This window comes from Monodelphis domestica, chromosome 7 (genome assembly GCF_027887165.1).
Source record: "Monodelphis domestica isolate mMonDom1 chromosome 7, mMonDom1.pri, whole genome shotgun sequence".
NCBI lineage: Eukaryota > Metazoa > Chordata > Mammalia > Didelphimorphia > Didelphidae > Monodelphis > Monodelphis domestica.
The window spans coordinates 235,681,317-235,703,510 of record NC_077233.1 but is presented as its reverse complement, the minus strand read 5'-3'; positions in this window follow the sequence as shown (position 1 = coordinate 235,703,510).

Here is a 22,194-nt window from a genome sequence, read left to right as displayed (position 1 = left end):
GGTAAGAGTCAAACATGTCTCTGCAATTAGAAATCTCAGTGACTTGGAAGAAGGTGATGCCATCAAGAAAAATAGGGGCATTGGGAGGAATTGTGGGTTCAGTAAGGAATCCAGTTTTGAACATGTTGGTTTGATAAACTGGCAGTGATTCAGAGGATGAGTGTATCATAGGTTTAGAAGGAGAAGGTACCTTAGAAACCCATTAGTCTACCTCTTAATTTCACAAATGAGAAAACTGAGGTCCAAAGAAGCTTAGTGACTTGTCTGAAGTCATATAGAGAGATAGGATTTGAACCCAAATCCACTGATCTTTTGTGAGCTTCATAACAACTCTGTTCACTGACCTTTTGTGAATTTCACAACAACTCTGTAAGGTATTTATATTTTTCTGCCCACTTTACAGGTGGGAGAACTGAGAGTCAGAGAAATTAAGTAACTAGTCCATAACTACCTAGCTAATGAAGGGTGGAGATAGGATTCAAACTCAGGCTGTCCTTTCAGCAAGCCAGTTTTATTATATCGCACCACTTCTAGTAGTATGTGCTTCTGGAGTCCAGAGGCAGAAGAAGCCATTTGCTGATTGGAAAGATTAGGAAATATTTTTTTTCCTTTTAAAATGTTTTATTGAGAATAATGTGGAAATTGGTATCATGATAACATTTGTAAAACCCAGTGGAATTGTTTAGTCAGCTCTGGGAGGGGAGAGTGAAGAGGGGAGGGAGAGAAAAGGAATCATGCAAACATGGAAAATATAATAAAAAAGAAAATTTTACAATGAAAAAAAGTTTTATTGAGGATTCTCTTTTCCTACAGCACTGTTATTTCATGTTGAATCGTCTCTCTCCCCCAGTGTGCAGCATTCTTTCTTCTACACCACATGTAGTTGTCTGTCAGGGAGCTGGAAATGTTTGCCTGTAACTCAGAGGACAAATAGTCCCTGGAGATATTGATTTATGGATGATCTGTGTGGAGGAGTTAATTGAAGGAATGGGAGTAGATGAGATTGGGGGTGGGTGGGTGGATTGTGGAGATAAGATAGAAGAGGACTGAGGACAGAGCTTTTGGAAGTGGGATAAGGAAGAAGAATCAAGCATGGAATAGAGAAGGGCATTCAGTTTCTATGATTTTGTGACTATGATCTATGGACTTACTCACTATTTGGCAAGTCTCTATCCCAGCTGAGAGGAAAGTAAAGAAAATTCCCATATCTATGGGAAATGATGAGGTATATATAGGGGGGATTTGAGAAGATGAGCAGCAATTACCCAAATTGATGGTGTGGGTAGTGGACTGCTGTTCAAACAAGGGCTAGACAAGGGAGATAATGCTCTTTCCCAGTGTTAGCTTACTTAGGGTTCATCAGGCTTTTAGAAGATCAAGACCCAAATGATTGTCTAATATTAGGATTAACATGTTTGTACCCCAGGTTTCTTCTCATGACTTCAAGATCATTGAGGCTTTAAATCTTAGAATGAACACATTGTGCAAAATGAATGCCACACCTGCAGCTGAGGAAATGACTGAACTCTCAAAAGGAGAGTCTTTTGAGGTGATGATTTCAAAGACAGTAATTCTAGGCTTGGAGTCAGGTGACTGAAGCAAAAGAGCTATGGGGATGAAGTTTTTCTTTGGGGTGTTTTGAAATCTTTAAGTCAATCTAATCCTTAGGTTAGCCATGTGGATGATAGGGAAACAATTCTATCATGGTTCTTCACTACTTACAGGATGAGGAGATTCTGGACAGGAAGTATGTAATTGACTACATCCCATCTGGTTCCTGAAGCTGGCAACAATGACAAAGTCATTCTAAATTAGGGAATGAAAGCCCCTTTAACCCAAAATTTATTAATCTCCACTGTCTCAGCGTCTAAATTCCTACTAGAGATTTGAGTGGTCATTGCAAAATCTTTCTTTGTATGTGGGGTTAGATACGAATCCAAGAGCATTGTTTTTTGCTAATGTCAATTAAATCTTATGCTAAAGTCAATTGAACTCAACATACATTGGTTAAGAGACTATCATGTGAAGTGCTGGGGATATACATTTAACCATTAGGTGGCACTGCTAGCCACTAACCTGATCCTATTCAACAGAAATGATCTGGAGCTGCTCTAATCCCAATGACTTTAGTATTTGGCTGCTGAGAACCCTCCCCCCCCCCCTAACCTCCCCCACCCCCACCCCACCCCACCTAACCCCTCCAGTAAGAACTGGATAAATACTTGTTGATTTATTGACTGATTTTTCCAGCTTCTTTGTCTTTTAAGAAATCTTCCTTGAATGGCATGGGATGGATGGTTCATATCAATAATCCTTGCTTTGAGAAGAAGTGGAGGCTGGTGAGTTGCTTGAGTTTAAGGGTTCTGAGCCACAGTAGAGCTAACCAATTGAGTGTTCTTACTAATCCTGGCATTAATATGGTCTGCTTGCAGGAGCAGAGGGATACCAAATGGTCTGGGCCAACTGACCCAGGTCAGAAAAATCAGAGCAGGCTCATTTTCTTTATAGATCATCATTAGGATTGTTCTGCTAGAGACAATTGCTCTTCTAGGCTGGGAAAGGTAGGAGAAATAGCCTCAGAAAAAGAAAAATGGTGGTAATAGATATCATTAGTAGACTGGTAGACTACCAGATTGGGCACTAGAGCACCTTCTCATTTTGACTTTTCATCTTACTTTTATGATATTGTACCTACCAAGTCACCAGTCATTGCTTCTTTCTCATGCAATCCTTGGAAACATTTAATCAAACTGCCTAGAGATGTCCAGTCATTGAAGATTTTTACCTGGCACTGTTTGGAAGGACATCTGGTGCTCAACAGGACTCTCTGTTGACTTTTCTTCATTACTATGAGGCAATGCCACTGGGCTCAACCATCTGGTCATTCAGTAACACTAACAGCTCATTGCTATCCTAAGCGCTGTTGGCTGTTTGGGGAGCAGTGTGGAGGATATAAAAGAAATAGAAGATGTATACTGGCAATAAGGATCTTTATAATTGAGGCATCTTCTGTGTTAGGTGTATAGTTTTTATATTCCATTGAAACAAACCAGTGCCAGCCTACCTAGCTGCCCTTGTTGAGGGAAATTTTGTTTGAAGATGTTTCAGTTCACAGGTCATCATTCACTATAGACTAGAGCACTTTTGCAAAGGAATTATGGGATCAGTTAGAATTGAGCTGAAAACTGGCATGGAGAGAGTGAAGGAAGCTCTGTGAGTTAGTGATGAGATCTTTAGTGGAGATTCTCTTAAAGAAAATTAGGGGACTGGTTCTAACCTGTTTAATATTCTAAGCTCCTTTCAATTTTTAGTCAAATTTGTTTTGTGCAAAGTGAAGGGAAATGGAGACTGGATTACCTCCCCCTAAGAATTGTCTCTTCCTGGCAATATTACTTACTGTATTCTTTTTCATGTTATCCTTTATCAGAAACCTCCAGATTCTGAATGGATCATCTCAAATATCCCAGTTTGGGTTGTGTCTTTTGTTGGGCATCACTGTACTTCTCAGATCCTCTGAATGTGGACTTTGTGTCCATTCCTTGTAACAAGCAGTATAGAAGAATGAGTCATAGATTCAGCTAACATAGAGGATTTGTCAACTGGCTTCTTAGGGGGCAGGAGAACAAAGGAGGAAAGAAGAATGCCATTTGAAAACTTAAGAGGAATGTCTAGAGGCAGCAGAGTCTAGCCTTTTGCTAGCCTTGCATTTAGGAAGACCCAAATTCATGTCCTACCTCTAATACATGTCAGATGTACTACTTTAGGCAAGTCATTTATTTCCTCACAACTTCAGAAAATTATGTAGGACTAGGCTTCTTAACGTGGCATCTCCATTCCCATGGATAGATTTTGGGGGTCATTAAACTTGGATTGGAGAAAGAATTGCACATTTACCTGAACTGAAATTGACTATTTCCTTCTAAATAAAACAAATAATTTCCTTTAATGATCATATTTATTTATCTTTTTAAAATCCTTACCTTCCTTCTTAGAATCAATACTCTGTGTATTGGTTTCAAGGCAGAAGAGTGGTAAGGGATAGGCAATGGGGGTTAAGTGACTTGCCCAGGGTCACACAGCTAGGAAGTGTTTGAGGTCATATTTCAACCTAGAACCTTCCATCTCTAGGCCTGGTTCTATCCATTTAGCTACCCAGCTACCCCCTGAAATATTTATTTCAATTATTAAAAAAAATCATTCTTCTTCAAAAGGCTCTTTAGATTTCACCAGATTGCCAAAGGAGTCCATGAACACCAACAAAAGATTAAGAAATTCTCTGATACTGTAAGCAACATGGGAGTTACTTATCTGCACTGCTGAGGAGAGAGTTCCCACATCAGCAGTTCCTCATAAGGATGCAATTATAGGTATTGACCAGAAAAAGGAAAAAAAAGAGAAGAGAATAACATCGAATTGAGTTTTATATATCGAGAAGTCCCTTTTAGCTCTTCAGAAGGACTCTCCATAATCTCTAAGGGATAGTAAACTTTGACTGGGCAATAGGCTATGAAGACTCTTCCCTGCCCTTGTTCACAGTGAAGGGAGCACACAACAACATAGCCACTAGTTTGCCTTGCACTAGTCAGTTGAAAAAAAATGCTTTCTTATGGAGTTGAGTCAAGTCAATACGCTCTCAGTGCATGAATTCTCTTGGAATAATTCATTAACTTCCTTTAGATCTCTCAGTCAGGTGGAATTAAATTCTCCTGCAGAAGCTCTGGCATAATTTAGTATGTTGTGGTTCCTTTTTTTTTTTTTTTGTAAGTGGGACTCAATGTTCGAAGAGAATTGTGTAGCTTTGAGAAGAGACCCATGTCTTCAAGATCCCATCCAAGTTTCTATATGGATTGAAGTCAATGTGGATGACTCCGTAGAATACAACCTTCCTGATGGCAAGGTATGTTTCCATTTTGGTCTTTATATCCTCAGACTTAGCACATAGCTCTATTTTTTTTTTAGGTCAAGTTGGGACCTTTAATTTCATTATTGCAGGAGTGAGAGAGGAAACTACCTTTCTCAGTGCAAATCTGAAACTGTTCTTCAACATATTAACTAAGAGGAGGTATGCTGAGTGATTGAGGGACTTCTCTATTTGAACCCACTTGTTCTTCTTGAGTTCAAGGCTGGTCGCTATTGCTTGTATCACCACTGTCTTGAAAAAAATTATTGTTGACAAATTAAAGTGACATAAAGGGAAAGAATTGGAATTTGGATAAGTAACAGAGTAATCAGAGGAAAACCAGTGTCAATGGTCTATTTGGTGCTTTGGGCTTGAATAGGGAAGAGATAGGGCTGGGAGAAGGGAGAAGCAAGTATTGCTAATGAAGGGTCTTCTTACTACCTCTGCATTTTACAGCTCTCTGGTATTTCTGATATGATTGAAGCCCTTAAAATCTGTGCAATGAGAGATTAAGTAAACTAAATTAAATACCTGATCAAGAAGATAATAAATTCAAGTAAAGTAGATTGACCAAACTACTGATTAATTAGCTTAATCAATCAAACACATTCCATTTCAACAAATGCAAATTAAATAATTATTCCATGCCTGGTGCTCTGCTCAGTGCAGGTGGGGAGTGACAGATATAAAATGAGGTCATTGCCTTGGAGATGAGAGGATGTACATGTGAAAAGTTAAATAGCAATACAAGGCAGTATGATTCAGCGCCGTATTACAAGGGTTTAGATAATCAGATTAATAATAACTGACATTTGCACAGTACTTCAAAGTTTACAGAGTATTTTGTAGATACTATTTCATTTGATCCTCAAAGCCCTGTGAGAGAAGTACTTCCCTAATGGTGTCTTCACCTGTGCTCTTCCCTCCCCTTCCCCCAAATCTGTTATTTCATGTGGGGAAATCCCAGTGTGAAAACTCTCTCCACTGTTGCAGATTAGCCACTCCCTGGGAGAGCTTACTGGTGCAATGAGATGTCAAGGGGTCCATGGTCACCCCCCCCCCCATGTCAGAAGCAGAGCCAGCTTTCAGATCCTCCTGACTCCAAAGCTGGCTGCTCTATTCTCTAGGAAAAATGAGGAATCTGAGGCTGACAGCAACTGGGTTTATAAATCGAATTGGAAAACAGGTCTTGCTGTCTAAGCATAATGCTCTTTTGACTCATGCAAATAACATGATGGTTACTAATAAAAACACACAGGGCTTTAATGTCTGCAAAGCGCTAAATGTGTGTTATCTCATTCCTGTTTTCCATAACCTTTGTAAGGTACCCATATGGTTGCTCCCATTTTACAGAGGAGAAAACTGAGGATCAGAGAGGTTGAGTGACACCCCCATCCCCAACCCCTCCATCACTTGTCGAGAGACTCAGTAGCAGAGGCAGGATTCAAACCTGGGTTTTCTTGTCTCTAAGTCTAGGAATGAGTGTTTTTGGATTTCAAAGTCAAATGACATCACTAAAGGTTGGTGCTACTTGGGAAGAAATATATATTTTTTCTTTTTAACATTTTATTGAAGGGCAAGTAGGTAACATAAGAGATAGAGCACCAGATCTGGAGTTGGGAGGTCCTGGGTTCAAATCCAGCTCAGATACTTCCTGGGCAAATCACTTAACCCTGATTGCCTAGCTCATCTGTCTTAGATTGGTACTGAAACAGAAAGTAAGAGTTTTAAAGAAAAAAAAATCTTTTATTGACTGTCTTTAAAAAATCACTGCTGTTTCATGATAACACTCATTTGTCACCATAATAGGACTTTGTTTTATAAAATACACACACACACAGTCAGGCAAAATACATCACACTAGCTAAGTATGAAAAGTGTGTCCCACTCTATACCTAGAGGCTGCCACTTTTTTGTTGAGAGATGGGAAGCATCTTTCGCTATCCCTTTGAAGTCAATATTGATCTCTGCAGTGATCCGAGTTCTGAAAGTCTTTCAGCACTTTTTCCTTTTCAGCTGCTATAGACATGATGATATTTCCTACCCCCTCCTGTTTATTTTACTCTGTGTGAGTTCATGCAAATTTTCCTAAATTTCTATTGATTCTGCATATTTATCAGATGCAATGATATTTCATTGCATTCATATATTACCACCCTTCCTTCTGGTCTCCTGTTGATGGACATTCATTTTCCTTCCAATCGTTTGCTACTATAAAAATGTTTCTATAAAATATTACATATACATATATGTATACATATGGATATATGCATCTCTATCTATCCATCTATCTCTTTATCTATCTCTCTATCTATCCATCCTTCTATCTGTCTATCTATCTGTCTGTCTGTCTCTCTGCCTATCCATCTATCTATCTATATATGTGTGTATACACACACATATACACATACAAACTTTGTGGAGGCAAATCCCTTTGTTGGTACCAAAAGGTGGCAGGGAATGGGGGAAGACTTCCTCTTCCACTACTCCCATCAACCTGACATTGGAACTACTGGACCATAGGAGTCAATTCATTAAAACTGGGGGGTAGAGACATGCAACCAAGGATAGATATGGATGATGGATGTGGAGAGACAGTTGTCCAAAGGAGGAGGCAGCTTGATGGGAAAGAGTACTCCATAAGGTTTTGACAAAGATCAGACCCTGCAATACTAACTGAACAGCCTGCCCAGAAGAGATGCTCCACCCAATGGCATCTACACAAGGGCTTTGCAAAGAAAGAGCTTCCAGGCACTAAAGTGCCAAGATTTTTGAGTTAACTTTACTAGGTTTGGGTCACTCTTCCCATGGATGCCCTAGATTTTTAGGGAGGAAATATTTTATTATAAATGTTCTTAATGTTGCACCTTAACTTTTTTTTTAAACCCTTACCTTCAGTCTTGGAGTCAATACTGTATATTGGCTCCAAGGCAGAAGAGTGGTAAGGGCTAGGCAATGGGGGTCAAGTGACTTGCCCAGGGTCACACAGCTGGGAAGTGGATGAGGCCAGATTTTGCACCTTAACTTTTGCTATGTACTTTAAGTCCACTGGCTGATTATTAATGGGAAGAATACTGGTAAGGGCTCCTTAGCTAGAATAGAATTAGCCTCCCTAGAGTTTCCTCTAGAATTCTCAAGAAGCATCAGCCCCATAGTTTCAGTGCAGTTTGGGGACATAGTCTAGAATCTATGCTACAATATCATTATGAGATCTTGGGCAAATCTTTGAAGATCTCTGGACCTTGGCTTCTTTTTCTATAAAATGAAGCAGCTGGATAAAATAGCTAGGTGGTCTTTGAGGTCCTGATCAGCTCTACAAATGATATTCTTAAGCACTATCAGAAATTAGACATGCCAGAGTGGGATGATGTGGGTAAGCTTCAAGGACAAAATAGACTTGATCTAGGTCTTGAAGGAAGAGTAGAATTTATATAGACAGAGAAATGGAGAGAGGACAGTACTGGAGGTCGGTGGGAGAGAATAAGATGAGTCATCAATGCCTCCCTACTGTCCCTAGGGGAAAACATAAACTCTTCCATTTGGTATTGAAAGTTCTTCACAGTTAAGCACCAGCCTCTCTTTCTAGACCAATCACACACTACTCCCACTCACACAGATTGGTCTACTTGCTGTTTTCTCATATGTACAAGGCTGACCTCTGGGAATTTTAATAGCCTCGTCCCTATATCTGGAACATCCTCTACCTTACAGCATCCAGCTTCAGTCAAAGCCTATTATAGTGGCTCTGAGGAGCCTTTATTAACTCCCTGTTCTGAACCAGCATGGTGATACTAGGAGTCAGGAAGACCTTGGTTCAACCCCCCTCACAAATTTAATAGCTGATGCTAGGCAAGTCACTTAATCTCTGTGTGCCTCAATTTCCACAACTGTAAAATGGAGATAATAATTGTTATGGGGATCAAATGAAATATTTCTTAATCCCTTAGAATAGGTGCTTAATAAAAGTTTATTTCCTTCCTTCTCCCAGTTAGTGATAACCACCCCAAATTCCTTTATGTCTATATATTTAGAGTTGAAAGAGACCTCAGACATCATTAAATCCCAGCTCTTCAGTTTTAAAAATGTGGCAACTGAACCCCAGCTGAGGGAAGTAAATGACTCAAGATCAGATAGAGAGGAAATGTTGAAGGTAGGATTTGAACCCAAGTCTTCAATAATTTCTTTTTTCATGCTTCCCTTCCATTTTGTAATCCTCCCAGAGGAATATAAGTTTGTTGAGGGCTAGGGATGCCCCGTTTTGCTCCTTTTCTCTCCAGTGTTTATGGAATTGGATATGGATTTAGGAATGAGTATGGTAGATTTTGTGGGATGATCAGGAGAATGGGTCTGATTGAACTGAGAGTATGAATGATTTCTATTTTGATCTGATAAATCTACATAGCCCCAAAGTGGAGGTCTGCCTGACACAAATAAGGGTTTTCTACTCCTTCAGGTATATCTCACCCTCCTGTGATCTTTCTGTCAGGATCTCAGTCCCTTCCCTCTATGCCCTGCATCATCATCTGCCTGCCTTGGCCAACAGCCTGGCACTCATGCCTTTCACGTCTAGATGGCGCTCATAGATCTTAGAATTGCCAAGCACTTCGGGCTCTGATCCAGAAGCCAAGCTGCCAGGAGCAGAGGGAGGTTGCTGGGGAAGGCAGCCTGTCTTGGCCCTGATAACCAGCCTCATCTCTCCATCAAACAAATTTACTGTATGCAAAGGAAGCATTTTAGTTAGTAAAAACTACTCTGTGGTCCTGGACACCCTCATTTTATCAGTGAAGTCACACAGACCTCCTGCAATATTTCAGGGCACAGAGTTATTGTGCTGTGGTGGAAAGAGAGCTAGGGACTAGAGGTCAGAGGATCTGGGTTCAAAAGCTGCCTCTTGCGGCTGTTTACTCTTCTGTGCCTTTGGGTAAAAGGATAACCTCCCTCCGTTACAAAATGAGAAGGCTGAGCTTAAGGATGGCTTCCTGCTCAAAATATCCAATGTTACGATTGTTTGGCTGACCAAAGCCTGAGAAGAAAATTGAAGCTGATGATAAAGCCGTGTGACACCAGAGGCATTTCTGCGTGAACTTGGATCCGAAATGACACACACATGTCTGTAAATTACCCAAGATTAGAAATGAGAGGATTCCCCCCTCCAGGACGACTAGACCTTGTAAGTGTGCCTCCACTTGGGTGTGAGTGTGCATTCCTGAGGCATCTGTGTCTCCTATTCGGCCAGGTGGATCCCAGAGGCTCAGCAGAAGCCGCTGAGACCACACTTTCAAGATCCCTCAAGTCCAAAGAAAAGTTAAAGAATAGCTGTATTGAAGGAATATATGGAAGGGGACACGTAGGCATGATAAGATCTGCAGAGTATATATAAGGTTGTGTGTGTGTGTGTGTGTGTGTGTGTGTGTGTGTGTGTGTTATAGTGTGAAAGGATGAGATTGCCACTGAAGTCTTGGCTTGGGTTGTAGAGGACCTAGGTGCAAGAGGAAGGGTCCTCTAAAAGAGGTTTAGGTCCCAGCTGTGAGACCCTGGGCAAGTCACTTAACCTCAGTTGCCTATCTCTTACCACTCCGCTCTCTTAGAACTATTGATTCTAAGGCAGAAGGTAAGGGATAAAAAAAAAAAAACAGGGTTAGGGAGGGAATCAGGTGAATTGAAGCAAGTAGGACCTTAGGCAGTAACACCAGAATCCTTTTATTAAAAGTAGAGAAGCCAAGTCAGGGTATAGGAATGGACTACTACTGGGCTGTAAGGAAAGGTGAATGTGATGGATACAGAGATTTTATGAACTGATGCAAAGGGCAGCTACTAGAACAGGAAATGACGTATACAGCAACGACAAGGGAAATGACTACAGAATGATTGAAATAGAATGACATGACATCATATTAGCCAAACTTGATCTCAAAGAAGAGACATGAAAAGGCATCTCCCTCTCTTCTTTGTGGGGGGTCAGAAGACTATGGATGTGAACATTAGGGACAATGTCAGACTTTTTTGATGTGCTGGCTTGTTTTGCTGAACTGCTTTCCCCTCTCTATTTTAAAAATGCTTCCTTATAAAATATGACCCGTTGGAGGAGGTAAAGGAAAGAATATGTTGGGAAATGTGATATAAAAAGATATGAAGAAAAAAATTAAAAAATTTTAAAGTAAAGAAGTCACACAGTCTAGGGGAAATAACATACAACTTAAAATCCAAGGAACTGGGATCAAAACATGATTAATACTCATGATACTCTTTAAGTCATTTAACCCCTTGATGCTCCAGTTTCCTCATCTGTAAAATAAGTATAATGTTTGCACTCATTCCCTCAAGTTCTCCACACTTCACTTCAACTCAGAAGCCATACAACTTTCCTTATTATGACTAAAGAAAGATCCTGCCACCCTCAAAAGGCTTCGGATACAAGCCAAAATGAAAAGCACAAATCTTCCCTTGGAGAAAGAGCCTGGAAAAGTCCAGAGATGTTTCACCAAAGTAGGGAAGAAATTGCCCATCTTTGCAGTATTGAAAGAACATTTGTACTATTTACTTCACTGGACTTTTGTAAGAAAAGTACCCTGTGGCTATGCAAGTATGAACTTTTATTATTTGCTGTCAGTGATTGTTAAGTATGGAGCCTGGGCATGACCAGAAGGAGATATTTCCGAGGCTTCTGGATGGGGAAGAAATAGATATAAATGTGATAATTCCTCTCTCTCCCAGCTAAATAGAATTCTTCATGCTACAGATGCTACTTGCACAAGGGTTACATAGTTCTTTTCTTTTGTAATGTGATTTGGGTATTAGTCACTTAGAAGCAGTGGAAGCATCCTTCTCTATTTTGTGGAGAACGATGACATCATATAGAAGGCACCCAATATATCCCACAGTTCCTTGGGGAAAAGATCATAATCACAAAAATGCAAGAGTATACAGACACATACACATGGATGCATGTACTTTTTGTTTTTTGTTTTCCCTTAGAAGAAGCCATAAAAGAAAAGGAGGAGTAATTATTGATATAAAAAATAACAATGTCATAGAGTATAGTGGTTAACAAAGCTTTACTGATATTTCCAGAGAGATGAGAAGAATAGATGCCAACAGGGAGTAGCATAGGTGTGCAGCCCTCATGCCTCATAGTCCCATGGACAGCATAACTTACATGTACATTCAGATGGGCTCTTTTTGCAAAGGCCCATGACTTCTTTGGAGTCAAGCTTATATAGAATTTCCAATTGAGTCCAATACATAAAATCCAATAAACATTTATTAAGCATCTATTATCTGCTAGGCACTGTGCTGAGTGCTGGGAATACAATTAACAAAAAGAAAGACAGGCTCTCCCCCATTGAGCTTACAATCTAATGAAGGGTGATGATCCCCAAAAAGAAGCAAGGAAGCAGGTTCTTGGGGAATCATGGAGTACCCAGTGTAGTGGATCTTGCTTGGAGCTGAAACCAGACAGAGGAGCAGATGCAGAGAGGAGTGAGCAGAAAAGTCAAGTTTCTACTCTCTATAAAGGAAGGCATAAGGAGGAGTTTGATATTTTACTCTCTAGTCCTCTACTCAGTGGGGAGAGAAGGAAAAGGCATGTAGTGTCAGTAGAGTCTGGAGTTAGCAGCAGAGTGATGAGATCAGATCAGAGAAAATGATATTAACCTGGAAGGAGCATCTTGTTCCCTGAAGTTGAAACCAGGCAGAGCTGTAGAGTCAGAGTACAGATTTTAGGCGGAGTTGATATGAGACTAATAGGAGACATATGTCTCATATAGCATAATGCTATGTTGTGAGAAAATGGGGGTATTGTGGGGCACTGAAATAAAGGTACTGTCTAAATTATCTAATAAGAATGAGAAAAGAGGAAAAAGAGCCAGAAGCTTAATTCTTTCTTTTTTTTTTTAAATCCTTACCTTCCATCTTGGATTCAATACTGTATACTGGCTCTAAGGCAGAAGAGTGGTAAGGGATATGCAATGGGGGTCAAGTGACTTGCCCAGGGTCACACAACTGGGAAGTGTCTGAAGCCACAGAAGCTTAATTCTATGGGTAGGGGTAATGCTAAATCTTTGGGTTAGTGAAATATTGGAGTATATGCAACCTGTGGGAAGCCTTAGAATCAATGTATAGGATTGATTCTAAGACAAAGATAATGGTTTAAAAATAATATATACATCCTGAACTGCCTTCAAGTTTGGGCCAAACCAGTCAAATTGGGTGCCATTGGTTTACAAATGGAAAGAACATGTTTTAAAGTTAGGAAACCTGGGTCCTAGGCTCCAGCAGAAAATGATAAGCTATAGAATGTAAGCTCCTTGAGGGTAGGTATCCTTTTATCATTGTTTTCACATCACCTAGCATGGATGGCATATTGTAGGTGCTTAAAAAGGCTTGTTAGTTTACTGATTAATTAATATATTTTCAATCAGTTAAGATTTGGACTAGTTCCATGCATATGTGGAATAGAGGATCACCTTTGTAGCATTATGGACATTCAGTCACCCAACAGTCTGCCACTGAAGCTTGGAGTTATTCTAATTAGAGTCACACTTTGGAAATGTTTTGGAAACATGTGCATTTCTCCTGGTCTTTATCCAGTAGACAATAGGGACTCACCAATGCTTTTTGACTGATGTGATTGGACATTGGCATTAGGAAGAACATTTTGGCTGTGCAAAGGACAGAAGGAAGAACCTGGATGCCCAGAGATGGGTGAGGTGATTGTTGCAATAGTCCTGATGAAATAACAAAAGACAAAACTAGAATGGTGGCAGTGGAAGTAGAGAGTTGGAGAAAGAAATGAAAGATATTTCAGTGGGCAAAACCTAGGACTGATTGGATATGGGAAGGGTGTGTGAAAGAGAAGGAGGGATCCCAGATAAAGTTGAAGCTTTATCTTGGGTGATATAGGGATGGGAAGACAGAGATAGGAAAGTCAGGAGAAAGAACCGGTTTTGAGAAAAGATGCTATTTGGTCTGGGACAAGTTGGATTTAGGCACTATAAAGGTAGTTGTAAATGGGCATCCAGAATCCAGAAGAAAAGTCAAGGTTAAAGATAAAGATTTTTGGAGTCATTTGCAAAGAAAAAAAAGATTGTTGTAGCACCTGGAGTAGATGAATTTACTTAATAAGAGAACAGAATGAGAAGGGGGATAAATAGACATACCTTGGGAGCAGGCTTATATTTATAGAATCATGGGGCCATGGACTGAGAGTTGGAAAGAACTTCAGAAGTCATTTTAGAAATGATGTAACTGAAACTCCATAGATTTTCCCAAGGTCACACAGTTATTTAGCTTTAGAGGATGAGGAAAACTAGATCCTCTGACTTCAGATTCATGGGAACAATATGAAGGAGTGAGAGAAAGAGGAGTCAGTAAAGTAAGAGATAAGAGAAGTAATATAATGGAAAATCACAAAAATGGATCCAGCCAAGAAGCAGAGAAAATATCAAAGAAGGTGTGACCAGCAATGCCAAATGTTGCAGATAGAAAAAGGAGAATGAGGACTGAGAAGAAGCTTTTGGATTTTGTGGTTAGGACACTGGGGAGAAAAGTATTAGTAGAATGGTGGGTACAAAAGTCAATGACAGAGGCCATGCTTGTGGAGGCAGAAGGTGTATATTAGTTTTTCTAGGAGCTTATTGCTAGGAGCGAAGAGAAAGATGGGATGATCCAGGGGTACCTTTCCATTTGGGACAATTCTAATGGTTAGCAAGTATCAAACCTTTGAAGGTACTCTGAAGATGTGTGCTTAGAGCTTAGTCAGACATTGGACATGCCAAGGTCATCCAGTGCATCTCAGGCCATGATCAGTTGTCCATCAAAATGACTTTGATGACTCTGGAGGAGAATGAGATAGATGACTTTGTGCAACTCTTTCTCACTTAAATTCACTTCAAGTTAAAATCAAGAAATCAACCCGTGATGTCACTGATCCTCTTTGAAATCAAGGTATGAATAACAACAGTATCAAACTAAATTTGCTTTCTCAACAGATTCTACCAATTATTTCTAGTTCTATGTCCTCCCTAATAAGCAAGCATAATTCTTCTTCTATAGGACAATCCATCAAATATTCAGAAATGGCTATCATTCTCCACCCACCCCTGATATTCCCATTCACATCTTTAAATCTCTTCTTCAAGAGAACTATTTCTAGTCCCTTTTAACTGGTCTATGTAAGGCATAGTCTCTAGATTCCTCCCCACTTTCCTCACCCTCTCTGATCATATTACAGCCTGCCAATTTCCCAAGCTCCTTGAGGGCAGGAATTATTTTTTTTTCCTTTTTGCTTGTATTTGGATTCCCAGTGCTCAGCACAGGTTCTTGAGCAAAAAAGAAAGTCCTTAATTAAAGCTTGTTGACTCGACTTGTTAACCTAAAGGCAAACTGCTTAATGACTTGAACTAATCATTCTTGATTATAGGCTAAGATTCAAACAATTAAATAAATTAATCATAAAAATACATAATAAACCCACAATATTTTGGAGTAGGAGAGATTTGGAACAGCTGCTGTGGAGAATCCAATAAAAACCCTGTAACATATTAATAAAAGGATTGCCAAACAGCAGTGAGGACCCAGATTTAGTCCAGGAAATTTACTATCCATTACTACTGATTTAAAATGTAAATGTTTGAATATCCAATTGGCATGGTCACATTTATTTTGGGGGTTCTTCTTACTAAAATGCAATAAAATTATTACAACTTGCTATGTAATAAGTAGGATAAGGAATCAGATAGGACTTTGAGAAAGAATCTCTTCTTTCTTTCCTCTTGCATCTATTGCTCACAATTGAATGACTGACTTTTGGGATGTTGGAGTGAACTCTGTTTCTCTTTTAACATCGTCAACAAGTTGGGCTATGACTCAGCCTTTGAATGAGTTAAACCAATTTAACAGAAAACTTGGTATAATTAGTAGTTAATAACCAGGGCCAGGGTTCCCCTCAGTGCAAATTATTTTGGTATTGATCTTAGCTTGCACTGTCAGCATTCTGGGAATGCTGAACTTTAAATGCTTAATTCAGCCCTATTCAACCAATAATTTTGGTTTTATCCTCCAAACAAAAGTGGCCTTGTTGTTTTTTCTATCCCCCTCCCCCAACCTTCTCCTTCAGGTAATAAAATCAATTAATTTTTTTCTAGCACTGCAGTACTCCTGAAATCAATACATTTTGGGATAGAGAATTGAATTCACAATAATGGGGTCCTGTGAGGGATAGAGAGGTAGGCAAAGTTTTATCATCCCTTTTATGAGTTAGAGTTTATGAGGAGATATTAGGGACCAACTTTATAACTAAGTCAAGGAGAGAAAATCTGAATGGGAAGCCAGCTTTGTGTTCTGGGCTTTCCCACTTTTAAAATGAAGAGATCAAAGTAGATAATGTGTAAAATTGAGATATACTAACTCTTCATAGAATAATCCTAGGATTATGGCTTTGACTGAGAAGCTACTCCAGGAGACATCTAGCTCAATACTCCTATTTTACAGATGAGGAAACTAATGGCCACAAATATTAAATAACTTGTCCAAGAAGACATAAAAATGTCAGAGGCATTATTTGAACTTGGGTCCTTCGATTCTAGAGTTATGGCTCATTCCATTAAAACATCTCATTTAGCTGTAGGATATTTTTCATTTCCCTCTCCAAGAAGCATCTGAGATAACAAAATTACTAAGGATATTTCTATGAAATTCAGTTTAACAAAGTGGGAAGAACTATGGATTGGGCTCATAGGACCTGGGTTTGCATCCTATCTCTACTGAATCCTAGCTGTGACCTTGGACATAAAATTTCAGCTCTCTTTATTCAATTTCCTAATTTGTAAAATAGGGATGCTAATCTGTTCTACTTACCTCAAGGGCTTATTAATTTTTTATTACTGGGATTTATTTCCAAGTATTTCAGTCCCTTTTCCTCCTCTATGAATCATAGAAGGCATCATCTGGCAAACTGATACGTATTTAGAGATGATCTCTTTTGTATTTCCATTTTTCAGTTCATTCTCTGGAGGTGACATTCACAAGTTGTTCTTCAAGTATTAAGTCTTTGTATATAATGCTCTCTTGGTTCTATTTATTTCACTGTCTGTTATCTCACATAGTTCTTTCCAAGATTTTAAAAGATTAGTCTGCTCATTGTTTATTATGGCACGATTGTATTCCATCACACTCATATACCACAATTTGTATAGGCATTCCCCAATTGATAGACATACCTGTCATTTCCAATTCTTTGCCACCACAAAGAGAGCTGCTATAAATATTTTGGAACATACAGATTCTTTTCCTGTTTCCCTGATCTCCTTGGCAAAGAGGATCAGCAATGATATTTCTGAATCTAAGGGTGTACATAGTTTTAGAACTCTCTTTTATAACTAACTCTCTGGACATAACTCCAAAAGAGTTGAATAAGTCCACAGTTCCACCAACCATGTATTAGTCTCCCCATTTTTCCATTTTCCCCTTTAAAATTTGCCATTTTGCCCTCAAGGGCATATTTTGGTGCTTACTATGTGCCAAGTGCTGTGCAAAAATGTTTAAGATTCAAATACAGAAGTGAATACAATCCCTACTCCTAAGTATCTTCCATTCTAATATGGGAAGACAACACATAATGGGGAATGCCAGCAGAGAGGATAATTTTGGTTTGCAAGGTTGTTGAGTGGAATGATAGGGAGGGTAAATTGATGTATCCTTTTCAGGAACAATGACTGAATTAATTCAATTTGCTACTGTACTGAAAAGCATGTCAGTGGAGGAATGAAAAAAGCTGTAAGGGTCTTAGTCCACAGTGTTTGGCCTCAAACAAAGGGAAAGGGGCACTCCATGCTAGGGTGTGGCTCTTTAACACCCCAACCTGTCCCATGTTTCCATGTGGCTCAGTAGGATGCTTTTACTCTTCTTGCTTTCTTCTTCCCAGAATTTTCTATCTATGTCATTGAAACTGCTGAATTCTGGGAAAGAGTATGCTTGGTTATCTATAGAAATTTTTGGAGTCTGATGTCTTTATGGCAATGCTAACACTTAATTCAGTTGGTTCAGTCATGTCTGACTGTTTGTGACCTTAGCAAAGATACTGGAGTTGTTGGCCATTTTCTTCTCTAGCTTATTTTATAGATGAGGTAACTGAGGCAAATGGTTAAGTGACTTGCCCAGGGTCACACAGTTACTTTGTGCTCGAGGATGAATTTAAACTCAGGTCTTCCTGATTCCAGGCTTGGTGCCTTGTCTACAGTGCTATCCAGCTACCCTAATACCAACACTACAGGTGCTATATCCTTCAGGAGAGCAAGCATGTCATCACAAGGGGTCAGATCACATACATGCCCAATCATTCTACTATTACACTGAAAAAATATAAATAGACTGAAAGTGTGTTTCCATACATCCCTAGACTTTTAATTTCCATTGTCCTAAGATGCTGTTACAAAAGCCACCTGAGAGGCAATGTTGTGAAATGGCTTTGGAGTGAGAAGATCTAGGTTTGAAGTCTAATTCCAACTCTTACTATATTGGTCCAAACTATGCATTCATTCATGCATTTAGTTATCCATTCAAATAACATTTATTAGAGCAATCCCTGAGGGAAGCAATTACTTCCAATGACAAGAGTTTTGGATTTGGATTCTCTTCTAACCATGCATGCCCACAGTTTAGTCCCCTTTCCTCTCTGAGCCTCAATTTTTTCATCTCTAATATGGGAATAAATATTATAATGACTGCCCTAAGGGGTTGTTATGTGGAAAGTATCTCCTAAACTTAGGATGCTATCTAAAATTGAGCTCATAGTATAATTAAATGGTTAAGTTTTTGACCATCTTCTTTGATAGATTGGGAGGAGGTCCAAGACATTAGTAGTGGTAGTAGTAGTAGTGGTAGTAGCAATGGTGATGATGATGATGATGATGATGAGTGACAACATCCATGAACATTTATATAGAATTTGAGGCTTGCAAATAATGCTGAGTAAATTATAAGTGATCTTGCATGAGGATGTATAACAACTCCAGTAGGGCTCATGGTTATCCCTATTTTACAGATGGGGAAACTGAGGTCCAGATTGATTAAAAGGTTTGCTCAGAGTTAGTCTAAGACTCCTACTAGCCATGGCACCTAGTTGTCCATGATTGTGTCCCTTAGGAGTGTAACAAGATCAGAAAAGAGTTAATGCTGAGGTCAGTGAGATTAATAGATACTTTTCTGTTATAGATTTGTGAATGCCAATTACTTGCTGTAGATAAATGGACTCAATTAGATGCCTTCAATTAGATAGATCCATTTAAGGCAGTGATGGATTTCAGATATAGGCTCCAGTTGTAGTTTTCTAAATTCAACTATCTCTAACAGGCAACAGGGGCATGACCTGAATGAAGGGTGGGATTGTCCGAGGCTACCCTTAGTTTTTGCAAGGCAGTTGGGCAAAGGCTGGTCTTAGGGGACTCTGCAATTCGGTTACTTAAAAGTTGGCTTCTTTCTTCTACTTTGTATTTACATGAACCAACCAGGGGTATAACTAAACAGCTATTGAGTTAGTTTGATGCCAATGGTTAGATAACCTGTTGATTCATGCTCCAAGCCCTTTATTTCCTCAATGGTGCTCCCTCACCCCCACGTTTGCAGCATTATTTTGATAATTGATACAAAGTTCTACTTGCCTTTGTCTGTCTTAGTGACCTGACTTTTAGTCTCACTATTCAGAATTCTCAAGGGTAGGCTAAGTCTTTGGGCATGTACATGACTCCATTTTCCCAAAAGTCTTATTTGACAACCAACTATCTGAAAATTGCAAAGTGATGGAGGATACTGGATGAATACTTCCTCTGCCACTCACTTACAATGTGAATTGGAGTCAGTTGCCTAACTTGCATGACTCAGTTTTCCCATCTATAAAATGGGGACTAAATCATCTCTAACCTGACCTGACTACTTCAAAGAGTTGTTGCTAGGATCAAACTAGGTGATAGAATTCTGTTGAAGAGATTCTTTGTCATAACCTCGTCCTAGAATTATCAACTTTAAGTTTGCATTGTGGAATGAAAATACTAATTATACTCATTAGCTAAGCAGTTCTTCCTCCTCTCTAAGATAGCTTTGTCCCTTCCCAAACAGTCTTTATGGTGTCCATTCTTCTATGAGCTTCTTCATGAAAGGAGGTGCAAGGGCAATAGTTCCTCACACATTAGTGTTCAGAGGACAGAGGGTCAAGGATTGGTCATTAGCCTCTTGCACTGGGTAGCCAACTCCCCCTGCTCCCCCACCAAAAAAAACCCCAAAGAGGGCTGAGATGCTCCAAAAAGGGTAGAGAAGGGGATGAATTAATTTATGATGGTGGCTTTGAGAGCATTGTAAAATTGGAATGTTTGAGAATCACAGCCCAAAAATACTCCTAGCTAGTCAACAGGCATCTTTACTTTCTGCCTGAAAAAAAAAAGAAGCACTTGCTCCCTGATGGCAGCTGAGCAGGAGTATATCTTTTTTTTTTTTAACCTTTACCTTCTCTCTTGGAATCAAAACTGTATATTGGTTCCAAGGCAGAAGAGTGGTAAGGGATAGGCAATGGGGGTTAAGTGACTTGCTCAAGGTCACACAGCTAGGAAGTGTCTGAGATTGGATTTGAACCCAGGACCTCCCATTTCTAAGCCTGGCTCTGAATCCACTTAGTTACCCAGCTGCCTTCAGGGCTATATCTTAATGAGAGTAATGGTCATTGTTGTTCATGTTCAGAGATTTCTTAAAGACACTCATAGCCCACTCAGATCATCCTTTCACATCTACCTCCCAATGAAATGAAGCCCTGTACACTTGCTTTATTACTGCTTTGGAAGAAAATCTCTCATAATTGTTGAGCATATTTTGCCAGGTACCTTCATTGATCACATTTCTTTTTTTTTTAATTTTATAGTATTTTATTTGATCATTTCCATGCATTTTTCATTAAAGACAAAGATCATTTTCTTTTCCTCCCTCCCACCCCCCGTGGCCGACGCGTGATTCCACTGGTATCATATGTGTTCTTGACTTGAACCCATTGCCATGTTGTTAGTATTTGCATCAGAGTGTTCGCTCAGAGTCTTTCCTCTGTCATGTCCCCTCAGCCATTGTAGTCAGGCAGTTGCTTTTCCTTGGTGTTTCTACTCCCTCAGTTTGTCCTCTGCTTTTGGATAGTGTTTTTTTTCTCCTTGATCCCTGCAGACTGTGCAGGGACATTACACCGCCACTAATGGAGAAGTCCATTACGTTCGATGATACCACAGTGTGTTTGTCTCTGTGTACAATGTTCTCCTGGTTCTGCTCCTTTCACTCTGCATCACTTCCTGGAGGTTGTTCCAGTTCACATGGAAATCCTCCACTTTATTATTCCTTTTAGCACAATAGTATTCCATCACCAACATATACCACAATTTGTTCAGCCATTCCCCAATTGATGGGCATCCCCTCATTTTCCAATTTTTGACCACCACAAAGAGTGCAGCTATGAATATTTTTGTACAAGTCTTTTTGTCCATTATCTCTTTGGGGTACAAACCCAGCAGTGCTATGGCTGGATCAAAGGGTAGACATTCTTTTATCGCCCTTTGTGCATAGTTCCAAATTGCCCTCCAGAATGGCTGGCATTGATCACATTTCTAGGTGATGGAATTGAATTTCAGAGAAGTTAAATGACGTCTCAGGTCACATAGATAGAGAGCACCAAAGTTGAATCTAGAGCTCAAAGGCTATCATCAGTGGGATAAAAGGAGAAGGAAAAGAAAGAATGGAAGGTTAGGATATTTCTTTAGTAAGGGTGGAATGATGATTACTGACAATAAAGAGAAGGCAAAATTTTGATTTTGTCTCTATTTTCTCCACAAAGGGATATGAACTTAAACCAGAAACAATGGAATGAAAATGACTAATAGAGAATTGGTATTTGAGATGAGTAAAGATAGAGAAAGAGAGCATTTGGTTGCCTTTGATTAATTCAAGACACCTGGCTCAGGTAAGCTGCATTTTCAAGTATTGAAAGAACTGGTTGATGTGATCATCCAATTCTGTCAGTGATATTGAAAAGATTATGGAAAATGGAAAAAGTACCACAATATTGAACAAAGGCAAGTGTTGTGTTGATTTTCAAAAAAAGAAAGCGTACAGAGTCTGTGAACTATACAGGCTAGTGAATTTGGCATTTATGCTCAAGAAAATGCTCAAAAGGAATAATACTGAGATGATAGAAAAAGGTCTAGAAAGGGATGAAGTAATTTCAGATAACTAGCATGGATTCATCAGAGAACAGGTGTTGCCAGGATGACCTC